Source organism: Syngnathus acus, chromosome 20 (assembly GCF_901709675.1).
Source record: "Syngnathus acus chromosome 20, fSynAcu1.2, whole genome shotgun sequence".
NCBI lineage: Eukaryota > Metazoa > Chordata > Actinopteri > Syngnathiformes > Syngnathidae > Syngnathus > Syngnathus acus.
This window is the reverse complement of record NC_051104.1, coordinates 2,785,102-2,805,747: the sequence shown is the minus strand read 5'-3', so window position 1 is coordinate 2,805,747 and position 20,646 is coordinate 2,785,102. Positions and strand designations below refer to the sequence as shown.

General features: G+C 45.0%; 1 protein-coding gene across 2 annotated transcripts in view; it reads left to right on the top strand.

Moving 5' to 3' along the window:
- The first annotated feature begins 929 nt into the window (after positions 1–929).
- The window catches only part of LOC119139281 (cadherin-20-like), a 29,443-nt gene continuing 9,726 nt past the window's right edge, over positions 930–20,646 (top strand). Inside the window, exon 1 of one of the 2 annotated variants that reach the window (XM_037279834.1) lies at positions 930–1,095. The gene's annotated coding sequence lies outside the window, so the exon portion shown is untranslated. Of the gene's footprint in view, positions 1,096–19,400; positions 19,524–20,646 lie in introns of those variants that run through there. The other variant, XM_037279835.1, reaches the window with a different exon arrangement.

Below are 20,646 nucleotides of genomic sequence, written 5' to 3'. Positions count from 1 at the left end.
TTCATCTAATCAGCCTAAATTGAAAGATGGCATCTTTGACAGATGGGCAACAGAGTTTTGTATCCTTTGCTTTTTAGTTAAGCCAGAGCAGAGTTTGAAATTTTGATGATAATTGAGAGTATTCCTGGGAAGTTGGAAAAAATTAGCTCGTCACCAGTTAGGCCCAAAATTGCGATTCTCTGAAAAATCTCAAGGACCCACGTTGGAAAAGAAATAGGAAATCATCCATTTTGGTCTGAAACTGTCATTTCAATGAATTCCGTGGCTAATACATCCAAATGGGCCCTGACAGGAAATCGATTTTTCCGACGACTTAAATTGTAGACGGAGCATGGCGCCGATGGTGGGTGATCTATTTGAGGATTTGTGACGTCAAAGGGTTGTGATGCCCGGAATCACTCGTTTATTTGGCCAATCTTCTGTTAACAGACAGACTGCACAGACTTAACTTGAACATTTTTGCATTTTTTTTCTTAGCTTTTTTTTTAAGCTCGTGAGTTGACGCCTAATGATTCAATTTGTTTAGCAGATTTGACTCATTTGCAGACGATAAATGATTTATCAGAGGAGGGCCGCGGGTAGTAAACATTTACTTATTTATCAAACATATTTCTGTATAATCCTCATGTTTGTTCATTTCCTCACGCTGGTCTGCAGCGAGCGTCCGAGAAGCAGGCTCTCGCTTTGCCAAGTTGCGATTGCACCTCTCAACCAGGTCACGGCCACGGTGATGTGGTGGAGAGAGGGAGAGCCTTCGGAACAATCTAAAAAGTGGGGAAAAGTGAGCAAATTTCCAATCCTTCGGGTTAATTTGGTACCTTTCAGAAGCAATTGGCGTGTCTAAACATTCATGAGGCGAGCAGCGGCAGGGTTACAGAAGGGGGGGGGGGGTGGGCAGGAGGGGCAGGAGGAGCATGAAGAGCGCCGGCAAGGCAGTCAGTGCAGGCGGAGGCGAGGCAGCGAGAGGAAGTGTGCATCTTCAACTGTGAATGTTACTTTCTCTCACATTTGAGGAGCGACGAGGAAAGGAGAAGGTGCTATTGGTTTGTTCTTGAGAGGAAGAAGATGAGAAGTTCAGCATCCAGTTCTTAAAAGGTAACACCATCTTATTTTGTTAATCATGTCAAAAGATGAGCCTTTCAGCAGTTGGAGAAAGTGACTAAGGCGAATTATTTGGTGGGGGGGGGGGGTAGTGGATCGTAGCCATGGGGTGCGTCCGGCGGAGGGAGGAAGACGCGGTCAGGAGCTCGCTAACTACAGCCAAATGGGGTAGCAGAATTTGTATTTCGTAGCCTCTGAGACAGCACGCAGCTCTGCCAAGTCCGCCGGTTCTTAGGAGAAAGATTTCATTGTGCGGTTGATTCATGAGGCATCGACGTGACCCCGCTATCCCCCACCCCCGGCCCCCATCCGACCTCCCGCCGTGCCGGATTCACTTGGCCTAATGATGCTGTTGAGGCATCAACACTTTCTGGAAGCATCGTGCTGAATACTAAACGGGAGTTTCAGGGGTCAGCGTACTGTTAGGCGCATTTCTTGTTCTTCTCACTGAATATTTGAGAGACGAGGTAACGTAAGACCAAGCTCGAACCTGGAGTTTTGGAGCTGCTTCTGGATCTTTTAAGTACTCCAATTGGAATGGCAGAAGAACTTTTAAGCGGCAGTCTACCTGGAAAGTCTGCCTCACAAGTCCTGGGTTTGAATTTTACCTTTGGTATGAAGCCTACTTGTTGTTCCAGGGCTTGTGTGGGGTTTTTCTACGGCATTCCAAAAACATGCATTTAGGTTCCTTGCAGATGAAGAATTTATCGTGAATGCTGGTTTGTCTTCCATCAATCTGGAGGTGGCTGTCGTCTGTACATCTGTCACGTAACCTCCCGTTGTCTCGGCTTCCTTTGATGATTCTTTTTGTTATTGGACACCCTGGCGTGGTGTCGCGCATGTTGCCATGGCGATGGCAGATGAAACATACTCAGGGGCTTGTCGGGCACAATGATGAAGTGGTGCGGTGGGTTTTTTGTGAGCTTTTCCACAGCAGTTGCGCAAGCTTTGGAGACTGAGGATGGAGCAACTTACCTCCGGGCTTATGTTGCAACTCCAGCTCAAGCAGAAAAATCAAAAAGAACATCAGCGTTCGGCTGGAGTACTTGAAAGACGGTTTGAGAAGCTTTGAGACTTTGTGTTTGGCCACCTCAAACAGACTCAAAGGTACATGGTCATGTTTTTGTTGTCTTTGTTAAGCTCCCTACTTGGATCAAGTAGGTACCAAGTCCTCAAAGGCTGATGCGCATTTGTGGGTTTCCATTCGAATGAAGCAGCTGCTTCAATGAACTACAAGCTTACCGACTGGCCGGTCTAAAGAAAGCAATCAGTGACGCAGGCAGTGGCTCTGTCTATTACATCAAGTAATTACATCCAGTAATAGACACCAGGACCTCCACTGCCGAATTAATTGGCATTGATTCACTTTCCTGCTTCCATTCAAGTCCTCAAGGACACATGTAAAAGGAAAACTGTTTTATTATGGAGCTGTGGTTAGCCTTTATTACTGAGGTGGCCAAAGTATGGCATACGGACAACATGGGGCCCACTCCAATCATTCATCCGACCCAGTATCATATTTGTTGTTTTTCCCTCAAAATCTTTTTTATGGTCCTTGAGCACCAAGGTTTGCCTCAATTTGTACAAATAGTCCCATGGAGTATTTGCTTGTACTTGTCCCCAAGGTTGTCTTGTCGGATCAGAATTCCTTTTGAATATTCTCCCACCAACACGGGTTTGCTTTGTCCGCCTATAAAAGATAACCTCGGGAGAAGTTCCCAGCTCTCACGATCCTTTTCAATTTGTAACGCGCGGGTATCACAATGACAGCGAAACACAATCGCATCTTACGAGACAGCCCGCAGGGACACGGGAAGAGAAACATGAGGAGCACACAAAAGCACGTTCACATACACGCTTCGCACCTTTACAAGGTCTATCGTCGGCAGTTGACGGATTTTTAGCTAACTTGTTGAATTTTGAAGCACCTGTGAAGTGAATTTGTTGCTCATATTAGACAAGCCTATGCGTTTTGGGAAAACTACGACTACTATTTTTGATTTAAATTCTTCACTATTTATGGAACAGCACAGCCAGACAATTTAAAAACATTCATTGCCTTCAGCAAATCTTTTGCTGATTTTCAGTTTCTGTCTATCTAAGAATACGTGTTTTTTCGTGTTTCTGATCAAGTGCAATCATGTATTCTTGATTCAGAGTTATTGACTTATTGTGAGCCGACACAAAGTTTATTAAAATAAACAAGTGATCGAAATGAGCTCTCCGGAGGTAGACGGTTGACTAATCTCTCGTGTAAATGTTATTTCTTTTTTTGTTATTAGCTGACATGTTTTGTGGCTGGTGTTAAAAGTGGTTGGTGTTGACGCACGAGAAGCGTGTGATGCGACACGCCAGGCGGCGACGACGGAGTGTGCAAACAAAGCAAAGCGGAAGCCCGCCGAGTGTTGGATGGTGGATTTGTCAAGGTTTGTCATTTGTGCGACGCTGGAGTCAACATCTGGCGGAAGTCACGCAAACGCCACATGCTGAGCCCCCGAAAGCTCACATGCCCCGCTGCTGTAAAAAAAAATCACTCATCAACACGTCTGTGCTGGCGTGCTTCGACAAAGCGGGCGCACTTTTCAAAAACTGTCATACGAATATAAAATGAAATCTACCAATAATGTCAAGAAAAAGCAGCCCCCCCGCCCCTCCAAGCCTTTTTTTTTCGACACAATGGTTTGACATTGAGCAAAATATTCCACCGAAGAACAAAAAGATAAAAACAAATATTTAGAATTGCAACTGTCAACGCAATTGTAAAGCGTTCACTGTTATATGACACATTTCTGCTGTTTGAACTCCAGGGGAGCGGTGTATTGTTTGACGCTGAATAGCTCTCTCCGTCAAAAGCAAACATTTTTATCTTTGTAAAGGCAACCATTTTGAAAAGACAGATGGCGCAGGTATAGAAAATAAGAGATTTAGTCAAGTCGTCAAACAAAATGGGCTGTGCGCAGAGATAAGTGTAGATATAAAATACGGGACAAATAATGTAACAAGTAAAATTCCCTTTATCGCTTTAAATTAACATGCAAGTAACATTGCACAATGCATCATTTTCTTTAAGTCTGCCAGCGGGGACTGAGCAATTGGAGGGGAGGGGGGGGGGGGGTTCTACATGGGCTGTTTATGGCGGACTTGCAGTTCAAGTCAATTGTCAACATGATTTATGGAGATGTGGGCCATCTTCACAGTGCCTCCTCAATCTTCCCTGACGAATGGCTCCCATCAACCCGTGTAGTGGCCGTTTGTTTCCTTTGCGAGCCAATTTTCAGGCAGACAGATGAGTTTAATCTGCCATGTTTTCTCCTGCTGGCAATTTTATCCCCGCATTCTAATTTTGTACTTCAGGGAAATTGCGGGACTGGACAATTGCGTCAGGGAAGTTGCGGGACTGACCAATTCCAGAGTTTTACCCTTCAAAGTATTTCCTTCTAATATCTTTAATGGTTCTGCTTTTCATTTTGCAAAACAAATCAAAGGTTACTCCAGCATAGGCAGGAACTGTCAGATGCTCAGGTCACAATCATAATTTATTGATGATTATATCATTGATTATTATAGATTATTCAGATTATTGCATTTTAGCACATGGTATTATTGTTCTGATTATTGTGCATTATTACATAAGTGTAGTAATGTGTGTGGTATATAATTATTTTTCTATTATATAGAAAAATTTGTATTATGAATAGATAAAAGAGATAGGGGGTAGGATTTGAAAAGTTCTTTAACTTCTTCCTACTCCTTTTCGAGCTGTCCTAATTGTTGTTGTTTAAGTTATTTACGACTTCCTTGGGATATTTTGTCCTGTTTTCTTTTTCCTTTTATATTTTACTGATATCTTTTTCTGTTTTTAAGCTCGAAATAAAATGGATCAATCAATCCAAAAATTGGGCAAGATTTCTTTATCTGCATGCTGAAAAGAAAAGTTGTTGGTGCCATCAGTCGTTGAATTTTTTTTTTCCCCAAATGACCCGCTCGACCGGATGCGTGCGATGAACGGGAGAGGGAGGGATTGGTGTCAAACAGCGCGGCAGCCCGGTCGGCACGGTAATGGAGGTGTAGTGTCCAAACACTTAATGGCTGTTTGGATGACACGCACCACTTATTGCCCCAATCATCTGCGCTCGCTCGGCAGCACCACTTGATTAATGCGACTGTCAGGATAAAAGGCTGCGCATATTAGCAAGGTGATTACGCCGCCTGGGAAAGTCTTTGGAAAACAACAGAAACCCTATGCAATCAACACGCTAACTTTTTCAAACTTTGCCTATTTAAGTTTTCTAATTGCACCCACCACCTACCCTGGAAAAAGAAATGAGGGTCTCTGGTGAGCAATCAGCTTCATCTTTTGCCTCGACTCTCGCACAGATTAAGCTAAATTAACGACGGGGAGCGGAAAGTTGTGACCTGCGCGGTGGTTGGGAGCGTGAGCTCGCATGCCGTGAACAAAAATAGAAAAGAAAAACAGAACAATGGAAGAGCAGCCAGACAAAGGTTCATTGTGGATGGACTTAATGAGAGTCCCCCGCTCAAAGGACAACCTGTCATCCTTTTTACTGCGGAGATGCTGCAGGAAAAGGGGAGGAAAAAAAAAAAAACACTGGAAAGACAAATGCTAATGAGGACATAAGACAACACAGCACCTCACGTCATGTGGATTTCAAAAAGGTTGGAACCTTCTTAGGACTACACATCACAATAATGTAGATGAATTCCGCCTCAGGACAGCGCAGACTGCCAGCAAACTTCAAATAAAAAAAACTAAAGAAGAATTGAAATATTTGTCTCAAAGTCTTGGCCCCGGCTGTCCCCATGAAGATTTTCTTCCCCGTGCTTGTGGGGTTTGTTGCCCAGGTAACACAAACCATAGCCATCCATTTTAAATTCAGAAGACTGGCAACTCTCCAGAGGTGTGAATATTTGTCTAAATTCGGGATGGACTTGCCCTAAGTCAATAACAATGTTGAAGCGAGCGGGCGGAGCTTAATGTGATCAGGCCATAACCCTTTCTTATGGAAAAGTAGAGCTTTGCCGCCATAGAAAAACCTTCCACAGAAATTGAGTATCCACAATCCCAAATCAAATAACTTCACCAAAATGTAATGGCCTATGACAGTGAGTCATCGAAATTCTTTCAAGTAGTTTACGTGAAATCCTGTCACAGACTCAAGATCATCACCTTGGAAAAAGTCACAAGATTGCCTCCCCCCCCTCTCCTGTCGGGATACTCGTTAATGGCGGATTCTCACGCTGCAATGATCAGGCGAAAGAAAAAGCAAAAAAAAAAAAGGCTGCTGTGCTTTGTGATCTGCGCTGGGAGATTTCAGGTTGCATGGGAGGAAAGCACAGAAATAAAAGCCCTTCTTCACAGTAAGACTTTATCAGCGAGCCAAATGGAAGCCAAACACTGGCAATCCCAATTTCATGCCCACAAACAAACAGAGACACAAACGGCGCTCAGCGGGCGCCCCGTTGTGTTTGCCGCTCTCGCAGCGTGATTCGTGTCGACACGCTCGGCAGACGCACCTTGAGGATGTCGCGCGGGGGTCACGAGAGGAGGACGCTCGCCCGGCGGGAACGCCGCCAAGCAGACGAGAGCGAGGGAGTGACGAGGAAGTGGAGACAACAAGCCAGCCGTGACATTTGGCGGCGAGCGCTCTCTTCCTGCCTGCCGTTGCGATAAACAAGCTGAGAGTGCCAGTGGAGCGATGAGGTCCCATCTGACAAGTTGATCCCACCTCAGCAAATTAGATCATAGCTTTTTTGGTGTGTTGCAGCTGTTTCACCTCCACACCCGGTCAATCAGCTCCGAGGCCTTTGGGACCAGTCGACCGGTGTGAAAGGGGAGCGCAAAACGGAAGGTCTTTCAAAAAGTTTCAAATCTCAGTCAGGGCAGCCTTCCGAATTACCCACAATCCCATTCGCAACACGTATGGTCGAACTCCCCCGCCTCGTCGACACGCTCTGATGTGATGCGTACAAGCAGCGAGACAAACTCGAATGTCTGGCAGGCGTGTGTTTGTTCTGTTGCAGAGTGAAGGAGAAGATGAAGAGGAGATGTCACGATTGATAGCCAGCTTATCTAAACCTCATTGATTTTCACGTGTTCTTTGTAGCCCGTACAGAAAGGCCTCTGAACACACTCGCTGGGAAGCTTGTCAGAGTGGATGAGACTGATGAGGAGAACGGCAGGCGAGGGAAAAAAAAAATGAAAAATTCTCTCCGCCCACACCTTCCGTACAGCAAACACATTTCCCCTGTTTAAACAAGAGGACGGCGCTTCTCCTTGCGGACACACGGAGGTGTTTGTACAGAGCAGAACTGGCGTAACTGGCCTCCATGCCAGGAGGTCCGCTAGGCAAGTGTTTGACCCATCAGCCTATTTAAGGAACATGTACGCCTACTGAAGCAAAGAAGGCCTAACGCCGGGAGTCTCCAAACATTCAAAGCAGACTCACACTGATGTCACCTGGAAAGCTATCCTGCCTTTCAATTATTCACTTGCTCCGAGAGCTTGATTGAGAAGCAATCTCTTCAGCTTCGCTTCCTGTGCAACCTCACATTGTGACACGGCACACCGGAGGAACCTGCTAGAACTGGAAATCGACTTCCGAACCGTCACACCGGTTCTCACTCGCGTTCTGTACGAGGTGCGTTCAATGACCACTCACGCAGTCGGAAAACTTAATAATAGCACCAAAAAGTAACGAGTACGTGAGAGAGCACATTGCAGGGAATACGTGAAAGCATGCAATAATTCATTCACTTTTTCTGTCTTCTCGGGGTATTTTTAGCAAATGTAGAAAATTAAAACAGGTTCCCCCCCAAGCAAAGTTAGTTCAAGAATAAAGTGATGTTTAGTTTTTGTTATAAAGGTTTGAAAAAGCACAAATAAAACTGTTCTTTTGGTTTTCTGTGTGTTACATAGACTAATAGGGCGAAAATTGTAACTTTTGGGATAGTCCAGTACGCATTATTTGCTTTTACATTGATTCCTATGGGAAACGTTGCTTCTACTTACAAACGTTTCTACTTACAAGCCCAATCGTGGAACCAATTAAGTTCATAAGTAGAGGTACCATTGAACATCATTTCTTGTGGTTTTTGGCAATGTCTGTACCTCTTTCCTGTGGGGTTCCTCAAGGCTCAGTCTTAGGGCCCATCTTTTTGATGCCTTGCATGCTTCTTAGAGATGCACTGAGCGAATTTGAATGCAAATATTTTAGCATAATCATGTCAGAAGTGGGACACGTCGTCCTGAGTCCACGGTGTGCCCTTGGGACACAGTGAAGACTCAACCATGACCAGTCGCCTGATGAGTGAACTGACCGCCTGTGTAATGTATGCCGTGTTTTTCGGAATATACTGCGTATTATTCATTAGAAGCTTAACCTTGAAGACAGAAGACAAGGACGCTCAGCTTGCGTGACATCGTAAAGAGAAAGGACTTCCTTGACTCTCTTACCGAGGGGCTGAATGACGGGAAAATATGACGAGTTGTCATGTTTCATGTTGACAAGAGTGCGATGGGTTATTTTTCCGCAAGGAACAAAAGAGTCCACCTACTGACAATAAAGTACAGCCCCCGTTGCGGGTGAGAAAGTTGCGTAGAGGATGACGTGATGAGGAACGGTAAGATGATGCCGATGGCCTCGGGCTTTCGATCATTTTTTTTGTGCTCCGTGCCAGTCCAAGCTTCTTTTCAACTTCTACCGACCTCTAAGAACAATACCAGATCTCCTGTGACTTTTCAGGCATGATTTCTTTTGTGGGTAGACATATCTACATTTATGATCCCCGCCTGGAAATGTCCCTGCAAGGCTCCTTTGAACCATAGTGACATATTTCCTGTGGCTTTTCCGACATGTCTGTTTTCATTCAAACATAAACCCTCAGCAGGGATCTAGGCACCATGTGTTAACATCTGTTTATCTTCTTCCAACATTGGCAATGTCCACGCTCCCTAAATCCACAAGACTGCCACCTGCTCCCTGTGATAGGTCGGCGTTTTTTTTTTAAACATACTCGTTCAGCTATGCACTCTAATTTATGGCAGCATTTATCTTAAAGGATAGGTTTGTGATACAGACACAAGGTTGGGATACGTGGATGTCCGCTGGATTGGAAATTAGTCAGGCACACCACACGTAGGTTTGGGTGGGTGAGGGGGGACTTTTATCCTTCGCTGTCACGAAAGTCATCGTTAAATCATCTTTACCGCCATGCCGACATTTCTGGCACCTCGGCTGCCGAGTGTCTTTGTCTGATGATGATTATGAGATGCATAGACAGGATTTTTTTTTCAGAAAGATGAATTGAATTGGTTGATTTCTGTCAACAAATGTCCTCAATCTGTTTATCAGTTTGATAACCGCATGAATATTTTATTAAATGGCGTTATTTTGTTTTTAGTTGGTCTCATGTGGAATAGACGACATTTGTTTTTGTTTTTTTTGCGGCTAATGTGGAGCAGCCATCCAAAGACGAGGGCACTAATCGGATAGGCCTGCATATAAAATGAACACATTGATGTGGCGTAGCTTCCCTCCTTTTTAATTCTGTCAACATGACATCTTTTATATTTACCCCAACAAACAGTCGATCCCCCACTTAGTTCTGCGTAGATCAATCCTCAGCCTATTTAGGTAATTGTTGGCACTTGTGAGCCGTGTGGTAATTCATCCCAGAGGTGTGTGTGTGTTTGTGGGGGGGGGGGGGGGGGGTTCAGATGAGACGTGATGGGTGGGCGGCGCAATCTGTCACTGGGTCGATTGTATCGGCGCGTGGAAGTCTGCATGTCTCAACGTGTGTTTATCACAACTCTGCAGCTCGGAGGAGGAAGTTGAGAATGAAGAGGAGGATTATTAGTTCCGTTGATGGATAGGGCCCATACGCTAACGGCGCTATTAGTATTATTATTACTTCGCTGGCATTATCATATTTTAAGAAGTCGCTAATTAGGTTTTCCAAGCCGTGCAGATATTCTAGAACATATCACAAACTTAGACAAAGGTGAGCAATTGGTCACTGGCCCAGAATCAGCTTGAGCAACATGTAACCGTGTAATTCTGAGAAATTCTGGCTTTGAGTGGACATTGACAGTCAAATGCTTTATGCAGGAGTGTCAAACTTATATACCGTACTTTCCGGACTGTAAGGCACACCGGGCTATAAGGCGCACCTTCAATGAATGGCCCATTTTAAAACTTTGTCCTTATATAAGGCGCACCGGACTATAAGGCGCACCATTAATGCATCATGTCAGATTTTTAATCCAAATCAAATCATTCTCCATTTTATCTTTTTTATTTTAACTTCAGACGCAACAAATTACTTTATAATCACAAAATAATGATCCATAGTCTTTTTGATTCATGATTCATCGTCTTCAGCGGGCCACTTATGATTGATTTCATGACACAATGCTTCGGGCCAGTTTCAATTTAGGAATTTGGTCCATATATAAAGGCGCACCGGACTATAAGGCGCACTGTCGGCTTTTGAGAAAATTTTAGGTTTTTAGGTGCGCCTTATAGTCCGGAAAATACGGTAGTCATAGTTTCCTTCCGAGGGTGCATTGAAATTGTCAACCTAAATAAATGTGTGAATGTCTCATATTATATATAGTGTAGGCTACACAACAAACTAGTGAATAACTAGATGAATAACTAGTTTTCAAAACGGAGAAAAACTGTTCAAATATTTTAAAAAATATGAATGTAATAAAACAATTGCTAGCAATATCACTATTTTTTAAAAGTGAAAATTGTAATTTTAGTATTGACATATGAATTTGATGCACAATTTGTCTTTGTGGGCCACATAAAATGATGTGGCTGGCCGAATCTAGCTGTCGGGCCTTGAGTTTGACACCTGTGCTTTAGTGGGTAAATCAATCGCAAAGCTGACTTAGAGACTGCAGATCAATTGTAGAGAAAAGAAGGCACAACGAGGCGAACAAAAGCGCAACGTCTTTTCACCGGAGAGGTGTACGCATCCATTTTTGGGCACACACTAAAATAAGCCGGGCGACTTGGACCAATTTTGATCGTTAATGGAAAAGGCATTGAAGAAACCTCTCTGGCTTCCGAGTTACTCAGCGCAGTCTCCATTTAACGTAATTACATGTTAGCGGTGCGGCAGCAGACTTTTCAAACGTTGCGTTTCACATTAACTGTGATGCTTGCGAGATGCTCAGTGGGAGGTTTAGCCTCGGATGACTCCGACGTTAATAATAAGATTCTGGAACAATCGCTGGGTGTCTGAAAAATCGAGACAGAAAAACATTTGTGTCTGGATTTCAGGTTGTCGAGTTCTGTACACGTACATGTTGACTCTATTGAACTGGACGTACAGCACCGAAGGTGTTGGCACAGCACGGCTCCTATTACAGCTTTGCGTCTCACGTTGCAGCTGTCGGGCTTTGCACATCTGAATGATTACATTTGTTCTTATGCAGGTGCATGTTAAAGCAACAGATGGTGCCACAAAAACTCAAGCTTATCTTGACTGAATGGTAGATTGATGAGAACACAATATTCATCAGATGTCTGGTAGTGATTGTACAAAATCTCTACCACTAGTATTGAAGGATTAATAAAGCAGAGCTTCTGAAGACGTTTTGATGGGCATGACAGCTTCCCAAATTTTATATTGTTACAAGAAATTGGTCGCAGAGGCTAAATAAAACAGCATGTAAGGTTTTTTTGTCCTCCTGGTCAAGGTTCATTCAATTTGATATTAAATTGAATTTTAAATTAAAGTTGTGACTCTGAGGTTTATTGTGCAATCGTGAAATAATTTGAATTTGAAGAGCTACTTTTTAGGTCATGTTGCCTCGCTCGAGGTCACCGCAATCCATGATGCGAGATGATCATGATGATGAAGAGCCAAATCAGGAGTATTCCTCTTGTTATGATGAAAGAATGAAAAGGTAGCGTAACATTTATCCTGACAGACAAGGGAGGGGGGGGTGCAGCAATATGGATAATTACGTTTCTACCTTTCTCCGCCAGTTGCATTCATTGTCGTAATTAATTTCATTATTTCCGGCGCTGGCTGTTGAGAGCAGATTAGTTCTGTCGGAGTCGTGGGGATAAACACGGCGTAATTGCTTATTGCTCTCAGAGGCCGCCACAGATTATAGCTAAGCTAATGAATGAGAAAATATCCAATCACCTCCAACACCGCCGAGCCTCCGCCGGCCGCTTTGTTTGCTCCCCCTTTTGTTCCGCTACACGGGAAGTTTGACTTCTGGCTGAAAAACTCTTGAAAGTGACACCCCGTTGAACGAGAAGGCGAACCCGGGAGAGACAGACAAATGTATTGGGACACCCACGGGATAAAGCGTCAAGAAAGAGTAGAGCTGTTCCATTTTGTTTTTACTCTTTGGAGAATTCTGATGTTGGACAATCACCACTCTGGCTTCGTTTTTGGGCAACAAACCCAGCACACAACCGGGAACTTTATTTAAAGTTAATTTCTACTCATGGCAGTACTGTGACAATGTTGTTGGCAGGTTCGAGAGTATTTTGAATCTCTATCCGCTGTGGCCAAAATGTCGGGTTGATTCTAGTCCCCATGATGTATGTTTGACACAGCGGCTGAATAACCCACTAAAAACGAGGGCACTCGAAAATGGATGCCTCTATGGTTTTGTGATGGAGCAAAGTTGGTCAAAACATTGCGAGTAAGCCTCGCAATCTTGTTCCTGCCGAGAGGAGTCTGGCACATGAGCTTCATCCACTCTCAAATCCAATCCACATTCTCACTTTCCCGCCGTCAAGCAGCATCCACGTGGGGCAACGTGCAGTCGACCAGAAATTCCCTCTGATGGAGCAGAGGGGCTCTGCGGGGAACGCTAACGCTAAAGCTAATCAGGTCAGACAGCTGCGTATTAGCCGTGCATCGTGTGCTCTGACGCACCGTGTGGTGTGCGTACCTGGACCTGCAGGCATGGGGAGATTCAGGAGTGGAAAGCTTCACAAATATAACCCGCGGGTTCTCCAGGCCTTGACGTTCAAACTTTTTGCAAGCTACGACAGCTCATAAGGTAGTACACGGTGCACCTTGAATTTAACGATCGTTAGCCCCATCGGGAAAAAAAATCTTCCTGACTTTCAGTTTTTATTCTGAGACGATGACAATTTTAATGCCGGTTTAAGACATTTGTCGATGCGCTAACATTGCTAAGCATGATATTTTGGTTATTTCTGTAAAATCCCTCAATTCATTCAATAATAGCAAGCTCTCGTGGAGCTTTCCCGCTGACACTCTAAGATTAGATATCACGTCTGACTTTCTGCACTTCCCCCCCACCTTAGAAACTGAGCGGGTGTCAGTTCTGTGAGTATAAAGGTGTCACATTATGCCGCCATGCCACGGAGGAATGAGTCGCGAGGTAATTTTCCCCGACCCAGAAGTGTCGCATCCTCACAGATTTGGCCTGAAGATCGATCGGACGATCAATGACGATCTTTGGCTTGATTTTCTGAGACTTGTCAAACATTCCCGGGCATCAGATGTGTGAATCCTTCTACTATAACTTGATTGCTGTGACTTTGGGAGTATGCGACTGAGGTGTCACATGAGTGACAAGAATCTGGAGCTGCTAAGGCTGGCCACTTTCACAGAATATTGCTTTTTTCCAATTTGAATCTTCTTTTTTCCTACTCACCTAAAGAAGACACAAATTACATTGCCATTATTGAAACAGATTTTGGTTTTGCTTGGCCTTTCTGGGACTTTATTTCTCCTGATACAATCTCTTGATGCTTTTAAATGCTTTCAACGTACCGTATTTTCCGCACTATAAGGCGCACCTAAAAACCTCCAATTTTCTCAAAAATTTTCCTCATAATCCGGTGCGCCTTATATATGGACCAATATGGATTCGTGGATGAGGACTAACTTATTAAAGTAAGCTTTACGTGTTTATTTTGTGTGTTGTGTGATATTAACGTTTGAGCAACGTTGAGTTATTGATATATTGTTATTGTTTTCACTATTTCGAGTGTTACTATATTGTGATTGCATTAACGTTTGAGCAACGTTGAGTTATTTATTCTATGCGCCTTATAATCCGGTGCGCTTTATATATGGACAAAGTTTTAAAATGGGCCATTCATTGAAGGTGCGCCTTATAATCCGGTGTGCCTTATAGTGCGGAAAATACGGTAAAAGTTTTCAACGTGCAGTCGCATTTTCATTGTTCGGATCAGAAACGTTGCCAACAATACCAAATGGTTAATTTAGCAACACCGACTAGGTAAAAAGAGTTTGCAGCCTTTTTATTGGTACAACATGGGCATGCACACTGATCTGCTGAAGCTGCTAAAAAAAAGATCGAGGTGGGGGGGTTCGTACCAACTCCAATCGGCCAGCTTTAAGGATGTAGCCCAAAAGTAATTTCCTGTTGTTGTGCATCAGTCATCGTGCAGGATCGAGGTCAAAAGAGCTTCACGCTTCCTTCCTTTGACACAACAGCACGTCAGGGTCAGGATCCAGTCAGAGAACCGCTGCGCTTCCACCTTGTGTTTTTGTCTAAATAATGACTTTGTGGAGGTGGTTGATAGATGTTCTCCTCCACACGAATTGTTTTTACACCTGGGGTGTTTGATGTGGAGGACGTTTGAGTGAACTTTAACCCTTACACGCTCCTTATTTTACTCAGAATCTATTACGTGTCAGTGGAAAATTTAGACGAAATGTATCAAAAACCTTTAGGTAGGGTTTGTTTGAAGTTGGCAAGGGGGTTGGGGGTTGGGGGTGTAGACAGTCAGACGTCAACCCCATGGAACAATTTCCTCCTGTGATCACTGGCTCAGGACGAGTCCTCAAAGCGAGCGACACAGGAGACATGAATCTGCTGGTTAGACACCGCCGCCTTTGGATAGACCCCCTCTCCGTGCCCACCGCCTCAGCCCCCGCCTGCATGCCAAATGTGTAACGAAGCGTGCGTGCTGTCTTCTAATTGTTATTCTATTGACTCTGCCGAGTGACTCGGGCCGACCTGCTGATGCGTGCTCCAGCGACCGCGACGTGAACCAAAGATAGTGCGTCCATTCAAGGGTGGATGTTTGGCTGCATTCCCTGAGGGACGGCGAGGCGGACGAATGTAGACACACAACAACAGTTTAGTTATTTATTGACTTAATGGACGGTTGCTGTAGCGTGTTCCAGATATTCGACATGATGACATTGAGTGCAAGACGCAACCCCCGATTTTCATGCCGCCCTGATGGCGGTGGGGGTGGGAGGGGCAGAGCACCGGGCGAAGGCCCTCTTGGAATCTGTGCTTGGTAGCCCTTTCAACAAATGAGTCTCAAAAAGACAATAATTCTTGAGAGTTTGACTGACGACTTGACAGTGAGGGGGAGCTGTAATCCTGACCCCCCCACCGCCACAACCTCACTTGTGTTTGCTGTCAGAGTGAGTGAAGGCACTCGTGTGTTGAGTTGCAGGTTAATAAATATTGAAGCCGCATCCATAATGGAGCTGCTCACTCTGTTAGCTGCGCGTCAGTCACAACACGTAGCGAGGGAGCGACTTCAAAAGTCACTTTGCTCATTCAGATGTGGCGGCGCGAGCGGGGTCAAGAGAATCAAGAACAGGGGGTGGGGAGGGGACAAGTATCAGAGGGGTCTGCGGTGCCGCCGCTCCTCAGCTCCCGTCAGCTCATCAAGGCCGGGTCTCTGTCGGAATACGGCATCAAACGGCTCGGGGAGCCTTTTATCCCCAGCGCCGGCCACTCTTATTCCCCCTCCTCGTCTTAGCCGAGCATGGAAGTTTAACGTAGCGGAGTGAAAGTCAATACCCTGACACACACACACACACTCACAATAACGACGAAAAGGTCACATGGAGAAGGATCCTGAAAAAAACAGCTTGTCTGAGGCCAAGCCGCCCAGCAGGAAGTCACATGACGCCGCTTAATGTCACGGTTCACTCTCCCAACCTTGTGCCAAGTGCAATGGCTCACAATTAAAGCTTCTCGCCACCAATTACAGAAAAGGTTGCCGCTTTGGCCCAGTACTGTCCCTCAACACCACAACAACAAGTTTGCATTCCCATTTGAGAAAACAACAGAGGTGGCTCAACGACTCCCGCTAAAGTACAGATACTTGCGTGACGAAAAATGACACCCGTAAAGTAACAAAATATTTGTACCTCTGCAAATTAGACACGAGAAGGTTTGCGGGTGCCCTCAAAAGACACGGAGGAGTTCTTTGTACATCTCCGTGACATTTTTAATGTGGAGCAGCAGGGCAGAGAGCTGAGCTTCTTATCTGAGATGACACAGCGGCTTTAGTTCCTCTCCAGCATAACCTTCTTTCACGCCATCTCCTCATGGCACCGGTGATACAAGCCGAGCGCTACGTGGGCAAGTGAAGGCAGGTTGTTTGCTTCCGACCCAAAGTGTTTCTATTATTTGGAGTAGCTTGCCAGACACACAAAATGAGGGTTCAAATTTGCACCCGAGTGCTCGTGTTTCCGAGTATTCTGGCCTGTGAATCACGATTAAAAAGATGTTTGCCTGGCCCGAGAGTGCACCAAATCACATGCTAGGTATTGTTTGATTTTTTAATTTTAGGACTCCTTAATGTGAGCACTTACTTTGTCTTTTAGGCAAGAAAAAAGAATGCTGCATGTCAGCTGCTGTATCATTACCTTGAAAACATTAGCACCTCGTATACACTTGCATATTTCAGCTAATATTTAAATTAAACATCAGCAGCACTTAAGGACAATGCGAGCTTGTTTGCAGTCATGCTTCAGCGGCTCATCTTATTGCATATTCATGTTTTAGCACATTCCTTGTGCATTAATTTAGCCAAGCGCCAAGCGGCGGTTCCTTCATTAGTCATTATCGTTTCTCTTGCCACAGAATCAAAAAACGCTATTGTTCTGTTGTCTTACGTCTGTCGCAGGCTTACATATAGATGGACGAACCAAGACAGGTGAGGAGAGAATAAGCAAAATGTGAGGTAAAAGGATGAATGATCATCATTACCAGGTTAGCGACTCATCTACATACAAGTGATACGAGATACGTACCTTCAAATTTACCGATGAGAATTCCAAATGGGCTCAAAGACTGACCCTTGAGGAACACCACAGACTATGCCAACAACCACAGAAAATTATGTATTTGCGTTCTGGACAGTCCCAAGATGCTTTTGCAATCAATGTACCCGACAGGCTAATTTAAACGCTCTCTTTAGGATGGAAAGTAAGAAACAAAACAAAAAAAACCTCAGTCACTATTTTGCGCTATCATGCCGCAGCGTCCCGGAGCGTCGTACTTGTCATCTCGCACCTTTTTGTTCATCAAATGCGCTAACCAAAGCGCTCTCTGCTCGCTAAACGTCCCCCGTGAGCTCATTAGCCTAGCCTGGTAGCTAGGGCTTGCCTCCTTTCACTCCTTGAAAAAGAGAAAGTTGTATTGCTTTTCTTCTGTACTTTTCACTCTTAAAAAACAAAGAAAGCTCTGCACATTCCATTTTTTTTTCCCAATCTTTGTAGAGTCCAGTTTTTGCAGACATCTGGGTCTGCGCTATTACAAAGAGGCGTATTATATAATTTTGTGTGTGTACTGCCTTTTTGTGTTCACTCTGTTGCTTAGAGGCTTATAACATCTCAACAAAAAGATTAGCATTACTTTAGCAGACTGAAAAGCTAAGCTATGTAGTTGTTTTCACGAGTTGTCCACTATTTGCTATTCCCTTTACACATGTCTACTTTGAATGAAGCTTTTATGAGGAACCCGGGGAGGTGGCGATTTCTGGCGTGGTGACCCGACATGCCACGACCTTAAAGGAAGCCTTAAGGGGAGGCGGACAGGACGGCACGCGTGAAAGCACCGTGTCCGTTCGACATCTTGCATATTAGCCGCAAACCAAAGTCCACAAGCTTGCGCCACACCACTGTATCCAATCTATTTCTACGGCGGATCAGTGCCTTTGTGCGGCAGACCCTCAGGGACGTGTTTTTCCAGATACACCTCCCCACATTTCCCCTCCCGTCCCCACTCCACCAAAACCAGACTTTCAAAGCTGCTCCATAAGCCTTTTAGCTTCAATTTGTTCTGCCAATTATTATCCCGGCTCTGTCACCGGGATGGAAGCCGCTGCTAGGGGGGCCCCTATTCGGCCTTTTCTTCCGTGGGAGGGGGGGGGCTTGCTCAGGCACCCGCTGACAGATTGACTTGGGTACTGAGCACAGACAAAGATGGCGGGGGAGGGAGGAAGAGGTCAGGGTGGTGACGGGGGTGCTGAAGAATGACCCGCCACACCAAAAAGAAAAACCAGCGAGAGACGTATTGAAGTTAACTTCTTAAACCATCTGGCTGTTTAAAAAAGCGATTCGAGTGCGATTTCATTTTTTCCAAAAGTGACGCCAGGAAGAAAAAGATCGAAGTTAAGTTTTACCCACTTGGCTCCATGGTGTTCAATGTTTTTCGAGGGGTTAGGAAATGGAATTTTCCATCACTTTAGTAAATCCAATATTTAAACACTTGCCAGTGTGTAATGAAAAGCAAGAAGGCGTGCACGCAGCCGCCTGTTCCTCTCTAATATATTCTCATTTCACTTCCAACATGCTCCATCGCCTCTCCGATATGATTCTCCCGAGGAGGAATGCGGCGCGGCCCGCTCTCTGGCGGCGCCGTTCATTCCGTGATTGCCTCTGCGAGACCCCTCGCCTTCTCCCCAAACACGGATCACATCTCCGTGACCGTCACCCAATCTTCCCCCGCTGCCACAGCCTCATTTTTCAGTATTTTTCCAGCAATTTGGGAAACTAATTGCTGCTCCTCTGACTGACCATGGATGCAATTACATGGGAAGCTTCATTTTTTAGGCTCTTGAATTACCCCAAAAAAAAAATATGACCAAAGTCTTAAGATATTTTAATGTATTTCTGTCCGTCTCTGTCCGCCCAGCCACGTAAACGGGATATTCCGAATGTTTCAGAAACCGGAATTCTGACCTTAACCCGAATACTGAGTGCATGTAAAGTTAGTCACATTCTTTCCCGAAATTACATTTATTTCCCGACCTGATTTCAACACCCCCCCCGTCACTATCCTGCTGTCAATCACCACTTTCCACCCCTCCTTCCTTCCTCTTCGGTTCACTCCTCCCTCCGACTGCATTAGCAAGGGAGGGGGGGAGGCCGTCCCGCTGATTGCATGGAGCAGGACAATTGGCGCTCGGGTCCGATTGCCCCCCCCCCTCCAGATAAGCAATGCCAGCTTCCATGCGGAACAAGAAGAGCATGCAGATGGAGGAGGCGGGCAGTCCAATAAACTTGCAGAAATGAGTGAGGACTGAAGGTGACTTTGCTTGGACGGGGGGGGGGAGAACCTAGAGATACGAGACGAAGACACGGAGGAGTCGTAGCGTAAGAATTAGGTAAGACGACTACATTTGATGTTGCACGTGAAAAAAGACACTAGAGACCCGTCTTTACGCTTACTTTTCTACAATAGCTCGTTTTGGATTTCAACTATGGGCTGGAGTGGGAAGTACGGGAGTTTGACTATTTCAGTACTTTGTTCAATTTCCAGAAAGACTGGAAGAGTCACAGATAGGAATCGAAAATGTACAGTATTTGCCGTGTGTACTGGACTAAAATATTGTAAATGGCAGCGAGATGGCTTGTTTTACAAAATCACGAATAAGGAACATGACATCCAGAAACAAACGATGTGAATTCCTCCAGAAGTCCACTTTTTGGAAACACGACTTTAGACTAGGTAGGCCTGGCCTCATGCTGTTTTTGTCAGAAAGTGAAGGGGGAGTTCTCAGATGTTGTGGCGAGTCGAGATGCCAAGCGCATCTCCCATTCGGAGCACATCAAAACTCCCGTAGGCATTCAGACCTCAAAGCTCAACCTGAGCCAATGTTCTACTTTCTTCTGATGACTCATACCTGGGGTTGAGCTCTGAAGCCTTTTTGGGGTTTTTTCCAGCGGCATTTGCAAATGGACCGACGGGCAAACGCTCCGTGATGTGGTTTGACTTAATTTGAACGGATGCGTGGCTTCGTTTGACTGACACTGATTGCAAACTCTCCCGCTTGATGTTTATGCCTGATGACATCATCCTCTCGCCTGGGACCGCCGCCAGTTTGTGTGATTTAATTTCCTCGTAAATGACAAGGCTCCTTTTTACGACATTCTGCTGACACTAAATGAACCAGCCGGTCTTTGAGCGAAAAGACACGGCACTCTAGGATTTTGTAAGGCCTCTCAAGTATGACATGTCAGCAAAAGTATTGAGACACAATACACCTACTGGCAAGGTAATGGACTTTTTCAACGTGACATCACACAAATGTCCAGATGATGATTTTATTATTTTTTTTTTTTATCACCGTATCCCTCAATGGCGTATAAAGGGTGAGCATTAGATTTTGTGTTTAAGTGTAAGGATAGAGTTAGGGTTAGGGTTAGGGTTAGGGTTAGCTTGAGGTGTCACTCTTGCTTGTTGTTATTTCTTTATACGTTCCACAGCAGGCTGGTTGGGATCCGGCG